The following is a 6,155-nucleotide window of genomic DNA, read 5'->3' as shown; positions in this document are numbered from 1 at the left end:
GACCACTTGCCTGCGAAAGGCAAAGGTCCCGAGTTCGAGTCTCCGTCCGGCACACAGTTTTAATCTGCCAGGAAGTTTCATACCGGCGCACACTCCGCTGCAGAATGAAAATTTCATTCTAGTTTCTTTAATGGTTTGACAAACCTGTGGAACGCATTAGCAATAGGAAGGAGCTGTATCTGTCAGGAGATTTTAACTGATGACTGCATAAGCCGCATGTTAGCAAGGCTGTAGGCAAATTTGGGGAGGATAGGGAATATTGCCACTAATAATTGAAGAGGCGGGTAGAAATATGGCAGCAGTACATACTCATAAATATATGTGGATACAGCCTGCAAGGAAGTTACACTCTATAACTGAATTACACTAAAGGGAAGAAAATAATCGTGCTAAGGTGAAGGACTGTAGAGTCTACTAGGGAGTAATATGTAGAACTGACCATTTTCTGCTTCGGTTTGCACTTTGGTCTCCAATAAAAAAAAAAAAAGAACTGTTGGTGCCGAAACAGTTGTAATGAGAATCGAGAGAAGCTGGCCCAACCACAGTATAAATTGACTTTCCTGCAGGATCTTTCAATTGACTTCTTGTTCAAGCTTTACTGAGTGGGAAGCTACACCAGATTGATGATACGATAATGGAGGTAGCATATAAGGCAACTGTGAGAGCTATTCACGAAACGACCTATGAGAGTCTCGTAGTAGTTGAGAACACGTTGCACAAATCTAAAAGTGAGTGGTGTAATGGTGACATCGCTGAAACGGCGAAGGAGAAAAACAGATGCCTTATGAGACATAAGACATATGATAGAAGTAGGTATGTGAGACTGAGGAGAGAGAAAAAGGAGTAATAGTGCAAAAATGCTAAGTGCTAACTTCAAGGTGAAGAAATTGATAGCTGCGTAGTAAGTTCAAAGTCCAGAGAAGCATGGAAGGCGGTAAAACAGCTAAGAATAAACGACAGTAGTAGTATAAAATTACAGCTGGTAAGCCTAGGTAGATGGAAGATATACTATGAAGAATTGTTCAAAGAAAATCGATTCGGATATCGAGACGTACCCTCCTTTATAGTCAACGAACTGTACACAAAAATCCACGAAATAATAGTAGCAGAGGTACAGGACGCGATTAAACAATTCAAAATTGGCAAGCATTGGAACTCCGAGCTATTTGTATGGAGTTGTTGGAGGCTGAGCTAAACGTATTAGTTAAAGATGTCGTGAAGCTGTTTAAACCCTGTCTTAGTTGAGGGAAAATTCATGTCGAGTTTAAAGAAGATTCATCATAAACACATTTAAAATCTGAAGCAAGGATGACTGCAGGAATTTCCGACTGATGACAGTTCTCTTTTCGGTTGGTGCATAAGTTCGTAGCGTTCTTCCGTATGTTTAATAAACAGATAATGCATATGCGGACAGTACATCGTGGCAGTCTCCCGCGGCCGTAAACAAACGGTAACTTAAGCCGTCCGCGCTGAGAGGGGAAATGAGCCCGCCTCCCTCTAGAAGGGCTGCCATCGTACGTCGGCGTTCTGTGCAGAATTGGTTTAACGGCGCCGCGCGGAGTGGCCGCGCGGTAAACGGCGCTATGACACGGATTGCGCGGCCCCTCCCGCCGGAGGTTCGAGTCCTCCCTCGGGCATGGGTATGTGTGTGTTGTTCTTAGCGTAAGTTAGTTTAAGTAGTGTGTAAGTCAGTTTGATCTCTTAGGAATTCACAAACATTGCAACGTTTTGACATAACGCTCATAGGTGTCGTTGGTTCCTTTTGTTGTGGTGAAAGTAGCATTCTAATCTCTTTTTTGCACCAGGATTAGTCTGTTCACTCATTTCAAAATATTAAAAAAAAAAACAAAAAAAAAAAGATAAACCAACAGCATTCCACAACACGAACTACACAGGAGTACACAAGGCGTTTGGTACTCGCTACAGCGCAATTATTTGCTGCGGTTGACAGTGGCAGATTATGCCAGATCTCTACCGGTATAAGACGTCACCATAGTTCAAAACACTCCCAACCTAAAACTGCCATAATATACTAGGGTTGTCCGTAAATTAAGGTACTCAACGCTTTTTCACATAGTAAACATCATTTTATCGCGAAACCAATTACAGCTCTTGAATAGCTGTTTTTCAGATAGTGCCCGTCACTATCGACGCATTTTTGGAGACGCTCCGGAAGCTGTTTTATACCTGCGTCATAGCACATTCCCGCCTAATCGTGCAGCAAGGATTGGTCAGCCGCCTTCAGCTTTCCATCGCTTGAGAATTTCAAGTGATGTTTCAAGTTGGGGAACAAATAGTAGTCACAGGGAGCCACATCAGGGCTGTAGGGAGGATGGCCAATGATTTCCTACCCGAATTTTGCCATGAGACGTGTAGTAGTGAGGATGCCTTGAGGGCAGGCATTGTCATAGTGAAAACGAACTCCCTTTGTCAGCCGACCCCTGCATTTGTTTAGCCCGGCGTGGCTTTGTTAGTGTCCCGCAGAACCTCGCCGTGTTGATTGTTGTACCTGTTTCCAGATAGTCGACCATCAGAAAGCCTTCCCCACCCCAGAATAACGAAGCCATCACCTTCACCGCTGACACTTCTTGACATTTGGAGAACCGAAATGCCGCCATTGTTTTCATTGTTCCTTAGTCTCTGGTGTGAAGTAGTGGAGCCAAGTCACATCCTCGGTTACAAATCAATCCAGAAATTCCTCACCCTCTTCCTCGTAACGGCACAGAAACTTGCGGGCTCTTTCGATACGTTTCTTTTTGCGTTCACCAGTGGACAACCGCGGCACGCATCTGGCACACACCTTGCGATACTTCTAAATGTTTGCCATAGTCTTGTCCACTGTAGTCTTAGCGACATCCCCTACTAGTTCAGCAATCTATCGCGCAGCCACACGCCGATCCGCAAGCAGAACCTCTTCGATTTTCGTCACTCTCTCGTCCGAAACTGACGGACACCCACAGCCGGCCTCGTCGTGCACGTTTGTACGGCCGTCTGCGAACTCCTTTCGCCACTTACGCACATTTTGTACGTCCATAAACCTTTCTCCGTCCACATCGGTTGACTGGCGATGGATTTCGATAGGGGTTGGCCCCTTAAGTCACAGAAATCTAATCACAGAACGCAATTCACAATTTACGGGAGCGTCAATTTTCCCATCCATGGTTAACGGCTGCTACGCCAAGAATGAGCGTCCCAGAGAGGTGGGGACTGGCGACAGTCAGTAGTGGTGTGGGAACCAAGGAACGCGGCGATGTTGTCAGATTTGAGCTAGCTCGCTCCGTTCCGGCGGGTAGCTCGTTAGTGATTTTACTTTACTGACAACACTCATAGTATCCGCATAATAACGGAGACAGTAGTCACGAATTATATATTCTCCTTCACTATTTTCACCAATCTACCAATGCTGCGGTAACTTTTCGATTCTGCGACTGTAGAAGTCACGTGGTTTTGAGGCGAAGAACTCGTCCAGCCATGTTCGTGGCGCATTTTCATCCGGAAAGGAAGCACCTTCAAGAATGTTCGATAGAGAGCGGGAAAGATGAAACTCTGAGGGCGCGTGATCGGTGAATGAGATGGGTGCAGCATGACTTCCCAACCAAACTTCTGTATAATGTTTTTTCTCAGTCCAGCAGAATGCGGGTGGGCATTAATGTAGCATCACCTCACCCAGTCTTCCTGGTCTCTGTTATTGGACTGCAAGACGTCTCAGTTGATGAGAATAAATGATGGTTACACATTGGGGAAGCAATTCGTAGTACATGACACCGCCACTTTTCCAACAGATGCATAACATTTTCTTTTGAGGATCTGTGAAAGTCGTTTTACAGAGAGGTTACTGTTTGGTCAGGGCCCACTCATTGGTTTCTTTTCATTACGTTAGCATAAAGAGACCATTTATCGTCACCAGTAAGTATACAGGGATATATAGGGATGGTCGGCGTTGTTCTCGAGCTAATTGATGACGAACAAACAGAGATGCACATATGACCACCCACTGATTTTTGTGTTATTTTGGCTTAGAGCGTGTGACACACATACAGCCAAGTTTTTAGCCTTCCCCGTTGCATGCAAATGTTGCACGATGGCGGAATTATCACAGTTCATCACATTTGAGTCTGTAACCTCCCCACAAAAATGAATTAAATGATATTTATTAAATATAAATAGGAGCCAAGTGTAACCTCCCCGTAAAAATATGAAAATGAAAAGAATTGAATAGAATTGCGAATAGTGCCAAATATTAGCTTCCCACAGTAATAAAACTCAATGATAATAAAAATGTGCAAAAATGTTAAGTCCCCAAAAAATTAACATTAAGATCAACCTGATAAATTTTATAAGGGCAGCATCGCTGACCTTAGGCCCTGTGCAATAATTAATCTGATAAATTGATTCTGGGAGGAAAAGCATAGGAAATATTGTTTCAGTTGGAATGATTCTTTTCTTAAAAAAGATTGCTTTGAAAACAAAATTATTATTGGGGCATTTCTTGAACAAATTAATTACAATTAACAGATGTTATTGGCTGAGCGCAATGCTGCTTCATTACCTTATTTAACAATATACCTCGTCCCGAACCTTGACCAGAGAGCCATGTCGACGCCCGCCGACTCCTCACACACACAACTTCCGACTCGCAACTGAACAACATGCTCTCGCGACTCGCTACGTACAACAGAACTGTCGCGCGGTCAAGCGCAGATTAGCAACGATAAATAACTCTCTGGTCAGAGATTCTGTCATGCCTCGCCATCGCTGGTAATGAATACATACGTGTTTCAAGTCACGTGGATCATTATAAAATCATGAAGGTCTTCCTGAACGTGGAGAGTCACTACTGTAAAAACCATCCTCTTTAAAACGAGGAAACCATTTTATTGCTGTTCAGTGCCCAATGACACTATCCACATACATGGTGCAAATGTTTTTGGCTACCTCTGCTGCTGTCACCTCTCTACTGAACTCAAACAGAAGAATATGTCTGAGATGTTCGCATTTCTCTTCTCGGCACTACATCTTCTAGCGTCCACAGCTCCGCTCAGTATAGCAAAAGCCAGAATCACAATGTTTAAATTTAAACAGCAGTAACGAACGACAAATAAAAAATTATGGCCGATAAATAAACCCACAACTACCGCAGTACCAACATGCTGTGGGGGGCGATCTTTTCTTTTCGCACTCTGTCGATTGGTGCCTCAGGTTGGCAACAGCACTTGTTGTGGACGTGGAAGGAGCGGCGCATCAGCCATGAGAGGGGATTTAAGGGCTGCAGCGGTGGTCAGCAACCTCAGTCTGTTCCGAGCAGGCAGTCAGCTGCGGGCAGGGGCTATTTCTTCAGATGATGTGGCAGCCTTGGGCAGCAGCTATGATTCAGACGATAGTCTGTGCTGTTCTGATTTGCCGATTACTGCTGTTTGGCCAGTGAATATCGTCCGGTGTAAGACTTGTTTCGACTTGACTGTTGGACTTTTCTGGTACCCTGAATCTGATTATCTCAGCTGTGGTGGCCAGTTCGCCACCTGGCCGTCACCTCCGAACATTTGTACTAAGGGCAGCCCGTGGATTACGGCCTGTTGCTTCCTGAATGACAGCTGTATGGTGAAAGCACTCACTTGCACGCAAACTCAGTTACTTGGGACTGCTGACTGGGCAGTGAATATCAACCACTGGGAAATTTGTTCTGATGTGATGTTTGGACCTTCCAGGTGCTCTGAATTTGAATATCTGAACGAACCCTATGTCAGCTGCAGTGGTGGTTTCGTTACCTGTCAGTAAGTTCTGAACATTAGCTGTATGGGCAGCCTGTGGATTATAGTCTGTTGGTTCCTGCATAACAGCTATTCGGTGACAGCACCTGCTCCCTAGCAGTCTCAGTTACTTGGGGGTGCTGTTTAAACAGTGAATATGGTCCAGTGGGAAACTCGTTCCAGCGTGTTGGTTGGACCTTCCTGGTGCTGTGAATCTGATTGTCTGAAGGATCAATATGCCAGGTGTGGTGGCAGGCTCTCTACCTGAAAGTAAGTTCCGAATATTGACTCTAAGGGCAGCCTGTGGATTACAGCCTGTTGGTTCCCGAACGACAGCTGTAGGGAGATAGCATCGACTTGTTAGCAGTCTCTGTTATTTGGGGCTGCTGTTAGTTTCCTCATCAGCTC

The sequence above is a fragment of the Schistocerca piceifrons genome, chromosome 2 (assembly GCF_021461385.2).
Source record: "Schistocerca piceifrons isolate TAMUIC-IGC-003096 chromosome 2, iqSchPice1.1, whole genome shotgun sequence".
Taxonomy (NCBI): Eukaryota; Metazoa; Arthropoda; class Insecta; order Orthoptera; family Acrididae; genus Schistocerca; species Schistocerca piceifrons.
Note: the sequence above shows the minus strand (reverse complement) of the source record.